This window comes from Grammomys surdaster, unplaced genomic scaffold (genome assembly GCF_004785775.1).
Source record: "Grammomys surdaster isolate TR1022 unplaced genomic scaffold, NIH_TR_1.0 125749, whole genome shotgun sequence".
In the NCBI taxonomy this organism is placed as follows: Eukaryota; Metazoa; Chordata; class Mammalia; order Rodentia; family Muridae; genus Grammomys; species Grammomys surdaster.
In genome coordinates, this window is record NW_021620581.1 from 1,780,135 (window position 1) to 1,800,542 (window position 20,408).

Consider the following 20,408-nt stretch of genomic DNA (forward strand, 5'->3'; position numbering starts at 1 on the left):
GAAGAGTTAACAATGCAGTAACTGCAAAACATTTTCATTCACATGGGTATTCACAGTGTAACTCATTACCAGCATGAACAAATTCCAGCGCTATAGTAGCAATTCAGCTGCAACTGCCTATTAAGATGGAAATTTGAAAGATCTAAGCACCTTACCTTTAAACTTAACAAGTTCTGTTTCATAAGTGGCCCCAGGTCTCTAGCTAACACAGAAGGTATTAGTTATGAAAGAAGCATTATACAAAAAGGTATCTTATTGTGAAATTTGATGTTCAATAGTCACAATGAGGCTAAGAAGGTAGCTGCACAGGTGCAAGATGGCATCACAGAAAAGGAAGCCTGAACATAATTATTTTTTATTTATTTTTATTTTGTATTAGATAGTTTATTTACATTTCAGATGTTATCTCCTTACCCCATTTCTCCCCAACCCAGGAACCCCCTATCCCACCCTTCCTCCTCCTGCTTCTATGAGGATGTGCTCCCACCTACACCCGCACTCCCACCTCCCCGCCCTCAAATTCCCCCACACTGGGGTGCTGTATATAATTCTTAATACATTGGTTAGTTATCTCTGTAAAGGTAAAGTAAGTTTATCCTGAGTAAGTAAATATGTTGGTGGGACGAAAACAACCCTTTATGTTTATTAGCATCAATAGCTTCAAGGGAATCAAGGTTCTAGCTCTGATTCCCACACCAGTTCCAATGATCTTGAGAAATTTAGGGTTTTTTTCCCTGAACCTTAAATTCTTCTTCTGTAAAATCAGAGTATGAAACATTGCGTGGAGCTAATTTTTAAGGTTATATTCTTCCATCACATTCCAATTTTCTAAAGGAAAAATCTAAGTTGTTGATTGACATGATTTATTTTGATGTCTCAAAAACTCCAACAATTACAATCATGACAGGGTTTCAACTTGTATTTTTTAAGTTGCTGATGCAGTGGTGTAGTATATACCAAATGAAATGTGTTTGTGAGAAGGATGTATAAATACATAAATTAAAACATTTTGAAAACTTTGCAACTGTCATTACATGAAACTGTCTTGAATTATATTGAATCTCATAACAGGCTACATAAGTTTTTGAATACAGGAATATTCTAAATAAAATGTATACACACACATCATTGTGATACTGAAATAATATATGGTTAACCTTAAATAATATTGAATATAGTAAACAAATGAAAGATGCTTCATAATTAAATCAATGAAATGAACAATCAATGTGGTAACAGATTTATTCCACTTAATGAAATTATGTGCCTACTTGGAATGAACTCATCCCATACATTGACAAGGAATTGCTATCCTAAGAATATGACTAATAAATGTTAAACATTAAATAAAGTCAAAAAGCTACTAATTTCCAAAAGTGCCTTGTGTTCCTTAAAAATAAAAAAGTCACCTTTGAAATAGTGCTAACATTCCCAAAATATATGGATTTTGAGTTGTAATTTTTTTAGTTTGTAGATGCAGAAGAAATTGCATTATTTTTAAAATAGAGCCCATCCAAATTCAAGCCAATTTTTCTTAATTCCTGCTATGTCACAGTTTGGATTTCTAGAAGCTGGTACATAAACTACACAAACCACATGACTTGGTTGCAAGATATAGAGAAACCAAGCTGGAGCTCACCTAAACAGCTACCTCCCCACTGGCTGGGTTTCATACTCTCAGATGTTGTACAGACTACTACAGAGAAAATGAATCAATAATATTAACCCATGGTGAATCCTCTGAATTGCAATCCCAACCTCAAGGTAAGAGGTGTCAGCCTGCACAACAGTAGTCTGACTGTTATGGGTATAACCAATCACAGTCTGATTAGATTGAATGACCACTTCACAGAGGGGAATATATGCATGATACTGTAAAGTTGGAAGGAAAATGCATGCTTAAGGATGTTACAGTGACTGGGGTGTGGGAATAGGTAAGACTACTATTTTGCTAAATGAAAGTGTAGTCAAACTTATATCTAGTTATTTCTTTATGCCCATAGATGAATGCTACTCTCAGATAAATCAGAAAAGCCTTCCTTTTCAGTGAATGATAGTTAACACAAAGACTTGTAGCTATTCAAGATACTGAAGATGGTTACGCATCATGGTATGGCTTTTTAATAGCAGCATTACAGATGCAGAAAAAAAGCATAATTCTGTAAGTTTGAATCCAGTCTTATTGACTACATAGTGAAACCCTTTCTCCAAAACAAAAGGATGCAGAGAATAAGTGATGGATGTGGGTCTAATACTAAAAAACACACTTATGCCCCTCTAATGCACAGGGAACACCAAGAAAAGAAGAGCAGAAAGGATGTAAGGTTCTGTATAGGGAAAGGCTGAAAGAAGCTGAGGAGGAGGGTGATCCTTTAGGAGGACCAGCAGTCTCAACTAACCTGGACCCCCAAGATCGCTCAGACACTGGACCAGGCAGCATACACCTGCTGACATGTGGCCCCCAACACATTTACAGTAGAGGACTGCTGGGTGTGTGTTCAATCAGAGATGATGCACCTAACCCTCAAGAGACTGGAGGGTCCAGGAAGTTTAGAGGTTTGGTGGGGTGTGAGGTGTGGGTTGTGGGGCGAGGACATCTGCATGGAAACAGAGGAGCAGGGAGGAGATATGGGATATGGAAGAGTCGGAGGATGGACGAGGTGGGGAATAACATCCGGAGTGTAAATAAATAAATAAATAAACAAACAAATAAATGTAGAGAGCAAAACTCAGAAGACAAGGACAGTAGTTGTTAAATACCATTGTCTGCAATTGCAATCATGAACTCATAGTGGCTCTGATGTCAGTATTAGGCCTGCAAAAAAATGAATTTATAAGTCAGGCCTATATTGGAGAAGGATTCATGGGACTCTCTTCCTCTTGAGGAACTAATAATTACTGACATTCTGAAAGAAGAGACAACATTGTTTCCACTTTTGTAGCAACAAACAAGCCCACCAAAATGCAGCTGAATAGTTCCAATCCAGGTCATGCAGATGGACCTGGTGAACTCTGTGGTTTATAACACAAAAGACATAAAAGTCAGGAACAAATTTGTAAAGAACACAAAGAGAACCAGAGTAAGAAAGGAATGAGAGAGAGAAAAAAAATGTTTATTTTTATTTGGTGCTTATAGTTTGAAGTGGAAACTTATGAAGATTTTATTGTTTTGTTTAGTTTTGTTTTTTGGGGTTTTTTTGTTTTGTTTTTTGTTTTTTTGTTTTTTGTATTTTGAAAGCTGATTGGATGACAGACTCATGAGTAAACATTTAGCTGAAGTAGAAACAGGTAAAACGATGTTCTGTTAAAGTAAACATGTGGAAAGACATGTGATGAAGGATCTTGTGTTAACAACATGTATGTATTGGTCTGTCTTATATTGTGTAGTTGAGCTGTATTTATCAGGACTCTATAGAGAGAAATGTACCAAAAGTTGTCTGGTGGTGTATTTCAGTTTTTTGTTGTTCTCAGGCTAGACTCAGGCTAATTGGCAGAGTGATGTCAACTGAGATAGATGTACATATTGAGGCAATACACATGTTGAGGCAAGACATGTTGATGTAAGACCCGTGGAAGACATGTGATGTTTGGAAGGTACAACAAATAGGACTCAACAGATAGTGACAGAGGCTGAGCTTGGTTTGTTTATAAGTTAGTTATATAATATTTGTGGGTCTCTTGTCTTTGTTGATCTTTATTTTCCTGAGAAAGGTATAGTCAAAAACTTTTCTTGGCATTCCTCCTGGTCCCCCCTGTTGACTCACGTTGAGGCTGAGGCCCATCTGTCTGTTAGGTACTGTCATCATTATTGATTTTTTTCTCAGCTATCTAATTGAACTATTGATGTATCTATGAAATGTTTGAGAATAGATATAGCTGTCACTGTTAACTTTTGAACTGAACTGTTGATTTTCAAACAACATAGACAAGAATTGTTCTAAAGAACCTTTCGAAACAGGTCTATTTTTCTTATAATTTTTATTATTATCTCTGGGGGATGTTGGGCTAAAATGGAGATTGAAGTGTTTAAGAACCATCATTAAAATAGGTTTTAACAAATTTAAGTTACAATAATTTAAGTATAACATTTCTCATTAAGTAACAGACAAAATCCCAAGTACCTGGTAAGGAAAATCACAACCAAGGTTGTTGTTCAAGGTAATTTGAGAGACTTCTTAAACAATATAGGCTGTTGAAAGTTCCCTTGGATACCTCCCAGTATTTGACAATAAGACTTTATTGCTTGAGAAATCACATGTTTTGACATAGTAGATGGAAAACTCAAGCTAGTACTAACCTAAAATATTCCTCTCATAGAGTGAATATTCACACTATTAGAAAAGGCTATGCCTGTTACCACTAAAAAAGGTTATAAAACTCAGACATAGCTGTATAGCCTATGAACAATTACAGTGAGCAGCCTGATGAGTTATCTCCAATGGTGCAATAGTGGAATGAGTACCGCTGGGTTCACTAGTACGTATCTAATTGAATTTTAGGACTGGTCAATAAGAGGATACTACCACTAACACCAGGTAAATCTTCCCAAATCCTTGTGGCCAGAGAGGACACAGACCTTAGAGAACCTACTCCTGCCACTTGACTAAATCTATGTAACTACCAACTGTATTAAAGATAGTATATTTAAACACATCTTTATGTACCCAGAGAAGTATAGATAAATCTCCCATCAAAAATGCTTATTCCTGCAGCAGAAGGAGATCTACAACACAGATTGAAAACTGGTAAACATTCTGAAAATAAATGACCATGGGTTACCCAGTCACAATTGGCACATCAACCATACAACCCCTATATCCAAGGCTTGAGGAACATCATAAAAGAAGGGGTAGTAAAAATGTTAAGAGCCAGAGAATCAGGACAATGGCTGTGAGAGTGTCTTTTAAACATCACAAGAATGATACAGCTATGAAATCTCAGCAATATGGTTTCCTACATAAGAAAATACAGTAGTGACACCAGATGACATATTGTCTTAGGGTTTTAGTGGTGTGAAAAGACACCATGTCCAAGGCAAGGCTTATAAAGGACAACATTTAATTGGAGCTGGCTTACAGATTCAGAGGTTCAGTCCATTATTATCATGATGGAAAGCATGGCAGTATGCAGGATGACATGGTACTGGAGAAGGAGTTAAGAGTTCTACATATTGTTCTACAGGACACAGAAGGAGATAGTGTGCCGTACTAAATTAACTTGAGAATAAGAGACCTCAAAACCTACACCACAGTGACATACTTCCTCCAAAAAGGCCAGTCTTCCTCGAACAAAGCCACACCTACTCCAACAAGGCCACACCTACTCCAACAAAGCCACACCTACTCCAACAATGCCACACCTACTCCAACAAGGCCAAACCTATTTCAACAAGACCACACCTCCTAATAGTGCCACTCCCTATGAGCCAAAATGCAAAAGAATCTGGACATAGGCAAAGCAAACTTTAAAAAAAATAACTCTATGTTAGAGTTATTATAATATGTGACTCCAGTTATACTACAGAGGCATCCTGAAAAAGATAGCAATTACTGGCACAAATTCAAACATGTAGTTCAATAGAACAGAATAGGGGACCCAGGAATAATCCATACTATTATAGCCACTCAATTATTTGGCAAATACATCAAAAAAATATACACTGGACAAAGGAAACTATGGATAAAATCATGTCGGTAAAGTTGGAGGATCTGACATTATGCAAAACAAATCAATTCAATATGGATCAATGAGTTTAACTTTAAATCTGAAACTTTCAGAGGAAAACACTCAAAGATATAGGCATAAGCAAGGAATTTCTGAATAGGAACCCAAAAGATGAGGAAAAACTTCAATAGTTGACCAATAAAATTCTGAAATTAGAAAATTTCTATGTAGCATTGGAAACTGAGTGAAATGAAAAGGTAGACTACTGGATAGGAGAAAATTTTTCCCCTATACTTTAAATAAGTTGCTAGTATATTTAAAGAACTGCAAATATTAAGCTAAAACTTCCAATGAATAAATGGGCTATGGAACTGAAAATAGAGATTTTGAAGAAATACAAATGGCCAATAAACATTTAAAGTAGTGTTGAAAGTCTTTAGATATCAGGAAAATAGAAATTAAAAATAATTTGACATAAAGTAAACAACAACAAATACTGATAAGGATTTGGAGAAAGAGTAATCCATATTTATTCCATGTTAGAGTATAACCCAGTATAGACTTTATGAGACTAATTATGGAGAGGTCTCCATAAAATAAAAACAGAGCTAACAGATACTTGCATATCTACATGTAATTTTTTCTATTTAAAATAACAAATACATGGAATCTCCTGGGATATCAAACAGGTTAAAAATTTGTATATATATACAATACAATTTTACTGAGTCATAAAATGAAATTATGAAATATGTAGGAAAATTAATAGATTTGGAAAGTTAGTATAATAACTGAGATAACCCAGACTAGAAATACATATATGACATCTTTCTTCTTATATGTGGATCCTAGTTTTAATTTTTGTGTATATGTATATATGTAGGGATCAGTATGGATAAAGGTCATAAAATTAGAAATGGGACCTTGAGAGGAGCAAACATATTTTAATGGAGGGTAAATAGAATATATGTGACAAGAAAGTTAAAGGAGGATCACTATGAACATAGATAAACAAGTATCCTTGTTATATGTTGGAGCATCTTTTGGATATATTCCCAGAAGCAGTATACCTGAGTCTTCAGATAGAATTATTTCCAGTTTTCTGAGGAACCACCAGACTGGTTTCCAAAGTGGTTGTACCAGGTTGCAATCCAACCAGCAATGAAGGAATGTTCCTCTTTCTCCACATCCTCACCTGTATGTGAGTTTTTGATCTTAGTCATTCTGATTGGTGTAAGGTGGAATCTCAGGGTTGTTTTGATTTGCATTTTCCTCATGACTAAGGATGTTAAACATTTCTTTAAGTGCTTCTCAGACATTTGAGATTCCTCTGATACGAATCTCTGGTTAGCTCTGGACCCCATTTTTTAATTGGATTATTTGAGTTTTTTGGAGTCTCACTTCTTAAGTTCTTTGTATATTTTGGGTATGAGACTTCTATCAGATATAGGGTTGATAAACATTTTTTCCCTATCTGTAAGTTGCCGTTTTGTAGTCTCACTTCTTAAGTTCTTTGTATATTTTGGGTATGAGCCTTCTATCAGATATAGGGTTGATAAACATTTTTTCCCTATCTGTAAGTTGCCGTTTTGTCATATTGACATTGTCTTTTGTCTTACAGAAGCTTTTCAGTTTCATGAGGTCCCATTTGTCAATTGTTGGTCTTAGAACCTGAGCCATTGGAGTTCTATTTAGGAAATTTCTTTGCCCTTCTGCCAATGTGTTTGAGGCCATTTCCCACTCTCTGTTCTATTAGATTCATTGTATCTGGTTTTATATTGAGACCCTTGATTCACTTGAACTTGAGTTTAGTGCAGGGTGATTAATATAGACCAATTTGCATTCTATGCATGCGGACCACCAGTTAGACCAGCACCATTTGTTGAAGCTGCTTTTTAAAAATCATTGTATGTTTTTTCCTTCTTTCTAAAAGATCACATGTCCATAGGTAAGTGGGTTTATTGTCAACTATCCTGGACTCCTCATAGCTCCCAGAGACTAAGCCACCAACCAAAGCGCATACATGGGCTGGTCCAAGGCCTCTGGCACAAATGTAGTAGAAGACTCCCTTGTCTGGCCTCAGTGGGAGAGGATATGCCTAATCCTGTAGAGACTTGATGCCCCAGGGAGGAAAAATGCCCAGGGTGGTGGGCACCCTCTCAGAGACTAAGGGGAGAGAGGATGGGGTAAGAACTCTATGAGGGAGGACCAGGGGGAGGCAAAATTGGGAATGTAAATAAATAAAATATTAATTTTAAAAAAGAAAATAATCGTATTTAATAAGTATAAAAATGCACTGCAATCTGAAAATTGTATGAGAAACTGAAAACATAATCTATGATAAAATGCAAAAGAAAAAACTTTTCTGGTTTTAAAAGCAGCATAGTTCCTCAAAGTACTTACTTAAAAATCCCATTATCAATATTAGATTTTTCATTCTTATTATATACATCAAATTAGGTTAGCAATTTTGTGTTAATCACTGTAAAAATATTATATTTTACATGTTTTGTTAATAAATACTAGAAAATTAAAAATATAAAGAGTATAGAATAGTAAAAAAGTGGAAGAGAAGAAGTTGTACAGGAGATTCCAAAAAACCCATAGTTTATATTAAAATGTGATAATGAAAGTTAAATCTGCATATTAATTAAAATACAAGTATGTAAATAATAGCTTTCATATATGTATCAGACATATTTATATATAATGAATTGAAAATATATACTCCTGTCATCATTCATGTTTCACAGCTTCAGTGTAGTATTTGATAAAGCAGCATTTAATATTTGTAAGTTTTATGTTTCATGAACTGACCTACATATAGACTAACTAAAGTATGCTGAAAATGCTTTTGGCAAGCTAAACTTAAGTTATGTAGTTTGAAATGCCCTGGACATTGAGTGCATTTAATACCTTACAGTATTTATTTAATACCTTACAGTATTTTCAACTTAAAATATTAGATTGATTAGAATATCACACCAACACAAAAGAAGTATCTTTTCACCCACACAAACACACACACATACACACACACACAGAGAGAGAGAGAGAGAGAGAGGAGTCAGATTGCTAAGACTTAAGTCACATGACAAAGAAACAAACTAGAAATATAGATATGAGTTTACGCTACTATCATTAAATTGAAACTAAACTATAATTCCTTGTTTTAATTGTTTGAAGCAGTGCTCTTTGGGAAATCTTAATATTTAGGTTTTCCAAAGATTGGATGACAGTCTATAAGCAGTTAAATGAGATTGAAGGAGACATTGTCATTTGCTTCAGTTTGCATAAGTTGCCCATGTCCCAATAAATAAGCCTCAAGTTATGCTTATGAATGCAATTTTAATTAAATTACATAATTCAAAACATTAAAAATATCACAAGATGCAGGGAATTTGGGTTAAAATTTTAAGTGGGAGAGAGCTAAAAGAGGATAATGGAGGGAAGAAATACCCAAAACTCAGTATATATTAATGGTGACTTGAATGAGAATGGCCCCATAGGCTTTATATATTTGAATACTTGGTCAACAGTTGTTGGTACTGTTTGTGAAGAGACAGGAAGTGTGGACTTTTTGGAAGAAGTGTCACTGTAGGGTGGCCTTTGAGGTTTCAAAAGCTCATGCTATTCCCTGTTAGCGCTCTCTCTGTCTCTCCATATCTGTGTCTCTCTGTCTTTGTGTGTTTCCTTTCTATCTCTTTGTCTCTCTCTGTCTCTCTATCCTCTTTGTCTCTCTCTCTGTCTCTCTATCTCTCTATGTCTCTGTCTCTCTCTGACTCTGTCTCTTTCTGTCTCCTCTCTGTCTCTCTCTGTCTCTCTGTCTCTGCCTCTTGCTTGTGGATCATATCTAAGCTTTTAGCTACTATTCAAGTGTCATACCTACTGCCATGCTCCCTGACATGACAGTCATGAACTCACACTCAAAATAGTAAGCTAATTACAAACTCTTTTATAAACTGCCTTGATTAATGTGACTTATCACAGCAATCGGAAAGTAATTGTGATGATTTGTATATGCTTGACTCAGGGAGTGATACTATTAGAAGATATGGCCCTGTTGGAATAGGTGTGGCCTTGCTGGATGAAGTGTGTTACTGTGGGCATAAGCTTTAATACCCTCACCCTAGCTGCCTGGAAGCAGTATTCTGCTAGCAGCCTTCAGATGAAGATGTAGAACTCTCCGCTCTGCTTGCACCGTGCCTGCCTGGATGCTGCCATGTTCCTGCCTTGATGATAATGAACTGAACCTCTGAACCTGTAAGCCAGCCCCAATTAAATGTTGTTCTTATAAGAGTTGCTTTGATCATGGTGTCTTTTCATGGCATTAAAACCCTAAGACAGTAACTATGACAGCTCATGTCTGAAATTATAAAAAAAAAAAAAAGAGAGAGAAAAATGGAGGAGGTTTATTGTGGTGGTTTGCATGAGAATGTCTCTCATAAACTGAGATGTTTGAATATACGAATGCCAGTTGGGGCAAAGTTTGGGTAGGTGTAGGAGATGTGGACTTTCTAGAGGGAGTATGCGTAGAGGTGGGCTTTCAGGTTTCAAAAGCTTCATGATACTCTCAGTTCAGCCTCTGTTTTATTCTTGTAGCATAAGATGTGAGGTCTTTAAGCTTGTTTCTCCAATTACAATGTACTTCCTGTTCATGATGATAAGAGACTCTAATCCCACTGGAAATAAACTCTTGCTTATGTAAGTTCTCTTGCACATGGTGTTTTATTACAGAAAAAAAATACCAAGTAAGTAATACAGAAATTGGTACGAGCAAGTAGGCTATTGTGAAGGAACCAATCATGAAGATATTTGAAGGTATGTGAATAGCTTTGTGACTCTGGACTAGAAAAATAATTGAGTGATATAATCACAGTTTAATGAGCCATTGTAGTAGGAGCTTGGAAGACAGTAGTGTTGAAAGCTATATAGACTGTGAGAGCCCAGCTCAAGAAGTTTTAGAGCGGGAGGGGGAACAATATTAAAATCTGAGCTAATGACCTTTCTTGTGATATTTTGGCTAAGAATGTGGCTAGGTATTTATTTATTTATTTATTTATTTATTTATTTATTTTTACATCCTTGTCCTAGAATTGGTCTGAGGCTAAATTTGATACTAATGGTCTAATTTCTTTAGCGAAGAAAATTTCAAGAAAGTTTAGTATTGACTTCTTTCACATAGCTGTCGCAAGTAATCATTCTTCTGTATATCTGTAATGAATTAAAAAAACAAGCAGTACAAAAAAGAAATTTAAAATGTACAGTTTGCAGAGAAAAGGAGCACCAGAAAGTTACTTTTGCAGCAAAGGCTTGAGCTGAAAGAGGTGAGATTAGAGGGACTCCTGATCTAAATTGTAATAAGCAGAAATGTACCCCTTGGAAAAGACTACACTAGCCAAAGTTCAAATTTTTCAAATGGAAAGGCCCTAAAACCTTTCTGTTGCTATAAAACAACAAATACAAATTGCTGCTGAGGTGGGTCAAGGGGCGTGCTGTGTCCGTTACAAGCTCCTATCCAAACTTGATGATGTCATTAATATGGTACTGACTTTAGAGTCATATAGTGTAAGGGGGATAACGGATTCTTCCTTCATGCTTTCATAAAGCCACTGAGGCTAAGAAACATGTGTGGCACATGCATCACTCCATGAGGACCTTGAGAAATGTTATGTAAAGCTGTGGAAGTGAAGTTTGAATTACATTAGAGACCACGATATGTTGGAGGTGCCATAACCATGAGATACCTGCTAAGAAGAGCTGCACTCGGGGAAAAGAAATGTGGATTGTTGAGTATCTTTGACACCAGAAATGGAGACACAGGATTTAGTAATTTTCCTGCTGGGTTTTAATCTTGCTTTGCTCTTGTATTTCCTCACTATGGCTCCATTCCTCACTTTTGAAATAATGTACTTTTTGGAAAATAGTATCTTGGATGCATATAATTTGCTTTTTGATTTAAAAGGGGGTTACAATTAAATGATTGCTCTGAGTCTCAGAGACACTTTAGACTGTGAGGCTTTAAAAGATTATATGGACTTTTGAAATTAGACTACATTCATGTTGCATTATGATATAGCCATAAGCCTATGGGGGACAGATAGTGGAATATGATAGTTTGAATAAGAATATTTTCCATAGTTTCTGGCATACAAAGAGTTGATCTACAGTTAGCAATGCTGTTAGGATACATTTAAGAAGTCTGGCCTTGTTGGAGGAATTATGTTAACTTTGATGTTTCTAATATTGAATCTAGAAATGAGAGTTTAATATTCTGGAAATTAAACAAAGAAAGATATGTATAAATGTAATTCTTCAATTATTGCCAACAATGTGAGATTTTTCTATTAATGATTAGTGAAAACATAGCAACTAAGAAGATTTCTTGATTTCATAAGTAAGTAACAAGGGCATAATTTAGCAAAGAAAATATACAAAAGGGAAAGGAAAGCACCATAAGACTTAGAAATAGTCCTGTCAATAGCATCCTAGAAACTCCATTGTGGACATCAGAGATTAAATCTATTTAGATTGCCTTCTCTCTCAAATTATTTGTGATAAGATACAAAATTTTAGATTGGCACTAACTAGATCCCAGGAAATCCTCAACTTCCAAGAAAAATTCAAACACATCAACCTACAAAGCTTGTGTACTGCTATTTTATCATATCAAAAGCCTTTAGAGAGCAAAGATCAGATAAATGAAGTATTAGCCCTTAAGGAGACTTACTGAGTGATGAAGGTCATTGTCAACTCAAATCAATGGAGATAGTAGATCACAGAAGCCTGAAATGCATGAGCCAAATATTCTTTTTGATCTGTATGAGTACAGGAACTCACGGGAGCATGTGAAAAGAATTTCAAGTCAATGTATCATTAAAAATATTATACTGGCAGATTGCTCATGTTAAAAAATTGGCCATGACTCACAGTGTTGTAGACCTAAACAAACCTAACTTTCTCCTTTTACAGGGTTTCAAATTTAAGTAGGAAATTTATTGCAGTTTTCTTATCTTTTGTCCACATTAAAGGCACAAATAAAAAAATGTTGCTGTCTTGTTAATTGAAGTCAATAAAACACTGTGTCCTACTTATGCCAATGTCTAGAGCATCTTAAGTCAAACCATGGAAGTAGTGACAAAGCGGGTTCTTGTATAATTAATGCTGTTTTTATCCTTTTATGAAAACAATCTTGGAGTAAAACAAGAAGATATTTTGATTCTATTTAAAACCAAGCTATTGCAAGAGCCCATAGATATAAAATGAGATTAAACCCAGCCAAGAAGCAAGGGAATGAATGTTTTCTGATAAAAATGAAATGTATAGAAAAGCAGTATCTACTGATTATTTTTTCTATTCAGATATCTATCTCATTTTATTAAAATTTGTGTGGGAAAATTAATTACCAAAGATAGTCTTTCTAATCCCTGTTGGACAGAGGAAAGTGAAGATTAGAAATAGAATGATTAAGGGGAAAGCATTATTTATAGAAGAGAGAACTTTTCCTTTTGTAGCTCGTTAGTGTCTCTATGAAATTAATTTATATTTGTGACAGTATGTTTACCTTTGTTTGTAATGCTTTTTAAATATCTTTTTCTCTAAAACCTTAATGGGCATTTCAAGCCTCTCACTGTAATATCATATTTTAATTGTTAGAATCCTTAAGACTTTGAGTAACTTCTTAATCTGTCTTCTTTATACAATCATCATCTGCTTTCTATCTTCCTCATGACTTCCTCAGCACTCTTATAGAACCCTCTACCCAGTTATTTAACTCTTGTCTTCCATGGCTTTCCCCTGCTTCTATGAAATTCAAGGTGTTTGTATGGACCATTGATTCTATGTTCATACCATCATTGGTAGCTGAACTTTGCCTTAACTGCATTAACATTTAAAATGTAGTTAACTGAGATCTAGTTGAATAATTGTTATTTTTATTAATGCTGGTGGAACATTTCAATTGATTAATTTTATATAGTTTGAATAAAATGTCATTTAACAACACTATTTTGTAAGATATGTGTTCTAATGATATAAGTTGTATATTCTTATAGTTATCACATTATATCAATAATAAACAGAACTACATTCTAGTTGGTTATTTTTCTTCTAGTCCTTTAATTCACTCAAAATATGTATATAATACATTCAATTACCATGTTCAATGGAAATTCTATCTTTGCAAAATTTTATTAACTTACTTTTTAGTGTGCTTTATAATGTATGGATCTGCTAGAATCCATTATTTGAGACGGAGGTGCTTTTATTTTTCTTCTTCATCTTTTCCCATTTGCTGCAATGCATGGACATTAGGAAATGATGAATTACTCTTTGAATTACTGACTTTACTCCATGACACCCATGAGTGAAAGTGCTAATGTATCATCCAATGATATACATTTAATATGAATCATGCCTTTAGCTCATTTTTTTCCACAAAGCAGTCCCATTCACACTAAGGTAATTGCTTAGTAATACATAGTTTGATGGTTTTCTTTCCACTCTCACTTACTACCTCTCTTGTTCATGTCTGTCCTTTCCCACATATAAACTCATTTTACTTGAATGTAGTTTCTGGATCTGTTATAATTTTGTCGGGAGTAATAATGTGACAAGCTAATAATTAGCAGGTGATCATCCTGAAATGCTTGCCTTGGATTATTATGTAATCTGCGACAAGTGTGTCTTCATCCAGCAAGGCTGTGGATAACTTATTTTAGGAAAGATTCCTGCTATTAATATGCTTTTCCTATTATTATTATTATTATTAAACATATGTAACAATCACTAAGCAATAGCACACCCCTTTGGAGCAGATCTCTGCAGATCCATGAAGATGTACTGTCTTGTAGTGATGCTATTTAGACAAATAGATGACTTCTTAAGTCTTAATGATGATCCTATAAGAACTCCTAAAATTATATCAATGATTATTAAGCTCTTTTTATAGTGGGACTGGTACTACGCCCTTTTCTGATAGTCAAGGCTGCAATGAGAACTCTGCCAGTCTCTCAAGTGTCATCAGTTAATTGCCCTTAGATAGTAACCAGACTTTCTCCTGCTCAGAGCACATTCCAATGAGGTTGTAAAACAATTAACCAAAGGTCACTAAAAGGGAGCTCACGATTTATTATAGGTGCTAGGGCAGAGGATAAAATATTGCTTGGGTTTATCTATACAAAACTTTACTAATTTCTTAGTTATAGTTTTAAACCTTCAGGGAACCTGTGGAGCTAGACAGGTGATGAATGTTTAGCCAGATAATTACTCCTAATGGATATGCATGTAAACATTCTCTGTTACAAATTTCTATTTCAATTTATGATGTGAATTTTGGTGTGAACTTGTGATGAACTTTGTAAAATGTGACCAAGTACTCTGTAAGATAAGTACTGAGGACAAAGAGATGAGAGTGAGTTAGATATAGAATAGAGTTAGATATAGAATTAGAATAGAAGATAGAATAGAGTTTTTCCCTTTGCCCAGATAGAATAGAAGTTTTCCTTTTCCCCACTTAGGACCGTCCCACTTTTTCTCTTAGATATCTTTCATGGGAAACTTTTTACACTTAGTAGTAAACTATAATAACTTCTCCAAGTGTTTTTTCTTCCTGCAACCTCAAACTAACAGACCTAAGTTAGAGCCTAGCCTAGCAGTGCCTGAAGAGAGAGTACTAAAGCTATTTGTCTAATCCTCTGCTGTCCCTGGGCTGAGGTGTTAAGTGCCAGAAATAGCAGTTTCTGGACAGAGGATACCAGAGAGCAGGCCAGCTACAGTAGCCTAACCCTAGGTCTTAACCCCTTCGGACGCTCTTCCCACCCTCCTTGGCTGCCTAAAGAAGAATTGACAAGGAGGAAATGAAAGAAGATCACCTTCTCCTTCCATCAAGCTGAGGCTGGCTCCCGGCATGATTTCAAGATTTTCCAAATGTTAGAGTATTTTAATAGATCCAATTCAATATTTAAAACCAAGTCACTATGAATACTTCTTTACAGGGCTAGAGAGATGGGTCAATATGCTTCTTGAATTTAGATGCAGTGTGACCAACTATACCAAGATCCTACCACTATAGCTTCTGTGAAATGATGTACTAAACCTGGAATTGTGAGCCAAAATAAACTACTGCTTCTTAAGTTCTTCCTGTTCTGGTGTTTTATTTTTAAAAATTTTTTTATGTGTATATTAGCTTTTAATTTTTATTTTTCATATGTATGCATAAATTGTATATATGTGAGTGTATGCATATATGTAGATATATATTTGTGTACCTGTATATTCAAGAAGATGTCAGAAGAGGCTTTCAGGTGTCCTATTCCATCACCCTCCACTTATTCCTTCTAGTCATAGCCTCACAGAAGCATGATCTCACATATTATTGTTTAAGCTGGAATCTATAAGCCATAGCAATCCTCCTTTTTCCCATGGAAGCCAGGGTTACAACCCTGTGTAAGAAGCTGGCTTTGTTAGATGGGTGTTGTTATCCTAACTCTGATCCTTGTGAATGTGCAGCACATCTAATTAACTTCTGAGCCGTCACTCAAGCCATGCCAAGGAATTTTATCATAGCAACAACAACAAAAAAAAATAACTAAGTCGCTGATGTATGGGAATTCACGAGCTTTATCTTTAGTACTTCAGTCAGTGTATTATAATACCTATATTATCTCTCAATAGACTCTATGATGGAACACTGGTCACCAACATGAATCTGTTACCTAATCTATACAAACCTTTGTGAGATCAACTACTTAGCAGAAACCACAGAAGTCTATAAAGAATTGACATGTTTCAAAGTGAGGGTATCCCACATCAATATGAATCTTTTCCACCAAAGATCCCGGAAAAACAAATCTCTCAAATTGGTTATTATTTTCATCATTTTTGGAGACAAAAAGTATTATCACACTTATATTTCTAACACTTGCGATAGCAATTGCCTGTAGACAAAAACCTGGGAGGCAAGAAAGAAATGGGTGGAGCAGGAAAAGTATAATTATTTTACAGAAGTAAAATTTAGCCTTTTAACAAGATCAGTGATAATGACAATAGATATAATATAGGCATGACCAATACACATTCTAAATCATCTATTGTTTGTTTGAATATTTTGAGAGGTGGGGGAAACAGGAAGGCATGTTTGATGGTATAAACTACAAAAAGGAGTTTCACAAACGGTGCAGATGAAAAGAAACTGATTTTTAAAGGTGCTTTATGAAAAGTCTGTACTTTTCATAAGTTTGGAAGAATTATGAAATAGTAGAGATTCCAAGACTGGAGCTGGATATACAACTCTGCTAGTTGATCAAGGATCAGGAATTGAAAATATAAAATTTGACATCTTTAACATCAAGATGATAAAGATATTTTGTTTACTGGAAGTACTATAACAAAAATACCATATCAAATCATAACAATACCATATCAATATCAATCATATCAATACCATATCAATACCATATCAAAAATACCATATCAATACCATATCAAAAATACCATATCAATACCATAACAAAAATACCATGGCTAGCGAAATGATAGTTTATGTCCCCAAAATTCTGGGTTAAAGGTACAACATCTAGATATTCTATGCACTATCAGTTTATGTTGAGTCCTCTCTCCTTGAATCTCAAAAGGCCACCTTCTCCTAGCACTAGCATAAGGTGTGTTCTCTTGTATGTATATTCTTGATACATCTTTGTATACTGAAATTTCCTCTTCTCACAAGAATGCAAACTATGTTAAGACTTACTCTAGTTATCATATTTTGACTTAAAAATCTCTGTAATGGTCCAATTTCTTTTGAAGAATTGAAAGTTAGAACTTCAATAAATAATGTCTCAGGTTACAACACAGTTCTCAAAAGTACTGCTTGTGGTCATTAGAATTGATGAAATCAATTGCACAGACGATGCAGAGACATAGAAAGATTTATAAATCTGAAACTGGAAAAACCTGAATATTTCAAAGAAATGACAATCTCAAATTGACTATGATTGGATTCCCTTGAACAAAACACTATGGTTAGAAGACAATAATGGAAGAAAGAAAGTTCAGTACTGAAAAATATTCAGATACTGAAAGAAATGAAAGGTGAAATGCATTCTTTTGAGTTTGTTAATAAAGAATGCATTGATAATTTTGGTTAAACATGATGTTTAAATTGATTTCAATATGGAATATAAAATAAAACTCAAAACAATATTTGAAAATATTATAGCCTATGTTTATTATGATAAATAAAAATTTTTAATGAGAGGATGATTGCCTCTAATACACCAAGAAAGCAAAAGAGAATCTAAACCAAAGTAGAAGTTGGCCTTTGATAAAGGAAAATTAATTTTTCCTGTTATAAAGGGAGAGGTCATAGAGAAGAAATCAGGAAGTGACTACAGATTGTTTTTGTAGGCATTGTTATAGGGAAATGCACAATTCCTCTGATTATTTCAGGAAAGGAGAATGTCTGAAAGCTTAAACAACTTGTGTATAGATGGCATTTATTCTCACCAATATTTCAGAAATTTGTGCATGAAGGAAAACTGTAGTTCATATTCATTTCCCTGTAGGGCATTGACTTTCTGAAAATTGGTCCTTGAAACTATCAAGGTAAAGAGAAAAGCTTGATTGAGAGCCATTAACACAAGTAAGGTAATAATAAAGGAAAAAAAATAAAACTTTTATTATACTCAAAAACAATAACTTCAAAAGCAATTAAATTGAAAAAAAACACATTTATTGAGTTAAATCCTAAGTTAGAGACAATTTAAGTTTTAAAGACTCTCTTTGCGTTCAGAAATAGTGAAGCTACTTTATTAGTTCAATTGTTTTGAAGTCAGTGTTTTGGAACTCAATAAATAGTTTTTATCACTTTCATTTCCCTAGTCAGGTTCCCATTGCCAACAGCACTGGCCCAGTTGTAAACAGGGAAAGTTCTACATCTGAGCGTATTTCTCATAGGCTTTTCTGACAGACATCTAAATTTCATGTTTTGTTTATTGTAAATTGTACACACATACTCATACATGTGCACATGTACATGTACATACATAATTACACATTTATGTGTATATGTGTGACCATACATACTAGCTATTAAGTGTATCATTCAGTATCTTCTGAAGATGTATATTCGCATTATATTGCTACATTGAGTAAGAAACATATATAAGAATTGTTAAGTAGGTAAACATGGATTACTACTGAGAAAAAAACTCTAAAGTTGAGAAATTGAAAAAGAAATTTAAGACAAGCTTTCCCAAGTTGTAAATCCATACTTCTTAATGTGAATATGTGACTTTCCACCCTCAAATGCTCGTAATAGCAGTAGAAAAGACTCTTGCCAAAATCCAAAAGCTTCAGCTGCGCCTAAGGAGCCATTCATCAAAAGGTGGCAAAGAAAGCTATTGGAGAAGATAGGCTATGTCTGATCTATGAGGATTGCTTCTGTGATAGGAAAGAACCACATCTGAAATGAGAAGGCCACATATGATTAGAGACGGTACTAAGATTAATCTTATCAGGACTCAAGCTATGAATTCAAATGGAATCACAACAAAGACATCAACATGCTGTCTTTCTTTGTGATATCCTTCTACCATACTCTGAACCTGTATGCAAACCAAGAGACAGGAGAACGGAAATCACCTGGAGAGAGAAAAGTATAGAATCACAGAAGAGTCGAACTAAATGAAACTTACCACATAATGTTCCTCCTTGTATTTCCACAGCTATTCTACTGTGTGGTTTGCCAGCTGGAGCCTCTGCTGCCAACATTTCAACAGAACAGATAGAGTAATGATTATGCTCGTTGGTGAAGGCACTGTCAGCTCTCACTCCTGAACATTCCCACATTGAACAACCTGAAATTCAAACATTTAGGAAAAGTGGAAAATGCAATAGCTCATCTTTTCTTAGTGACACATTGGGTGTCCCCATTTCCAGCACAGAGTTCTTCTCAGTGATCCCTTCTTGTCCAGTAAGTCAACAGTTTTTAAATAGCATGTAATAAATGTGTGTTTCTTTATCAATATCACCTCTTCTTTCAGTCGTCTTCTTGGTCCACCTTTGCAAAGAGTACTTGTAAATCTTCCAGGAATTTTTCAATATCTGCAGGAAAAATAACTGACATTGTGCTGCATGAAAATTTGTTTTCAAAAGTTTAGCCTTTAATAGGGGGAAATAAAGTTTCTTCAAAAACTTATAGTGACATAGAAGAGTTGCTTTCCTAGTTCAGTGATAAGCTTGAGTTTTCCCGTGTATTTTAAATATGCAATAGTTTTCAAGAGAGAACTACATAGCAGCTAGAAATGGTTACTATGGTTACAAATGTAAACCTTATCCTGCATGGTGAATAGGAGGTATTTGTTGGGTGTTTGCCATTATGTTCTTCCTGTTTGAGTTTTAAACTATTTAAATAACTAGGAGGAAAAACAGAAGGAGAGCAAGAACTGAGTCAGGACTTCAGCAGTGCTTTCTTCGAAAAGAAACAGAATTTGCTGAGGAAAGCTACTTCTAGTACTCATTAACAGAAAAGGGAAAGTGATCCATTGCCTTGATAAAATAGCTAAGATAAAAGCCTGACTACAGGGCCTTTTCAATCTCCTAAAAGTGCTAATCCAAGCCAAAGTGGAAGTAGGGATACTAGCCAAGGAGACAACATTTCATACTGAAACTCTTTGATCCCCAAGAAGGCATGGTTGTTATTGTCAGCTCAGTTGAGAAATCTCTTGTGTCCAGATGCTCGAGGG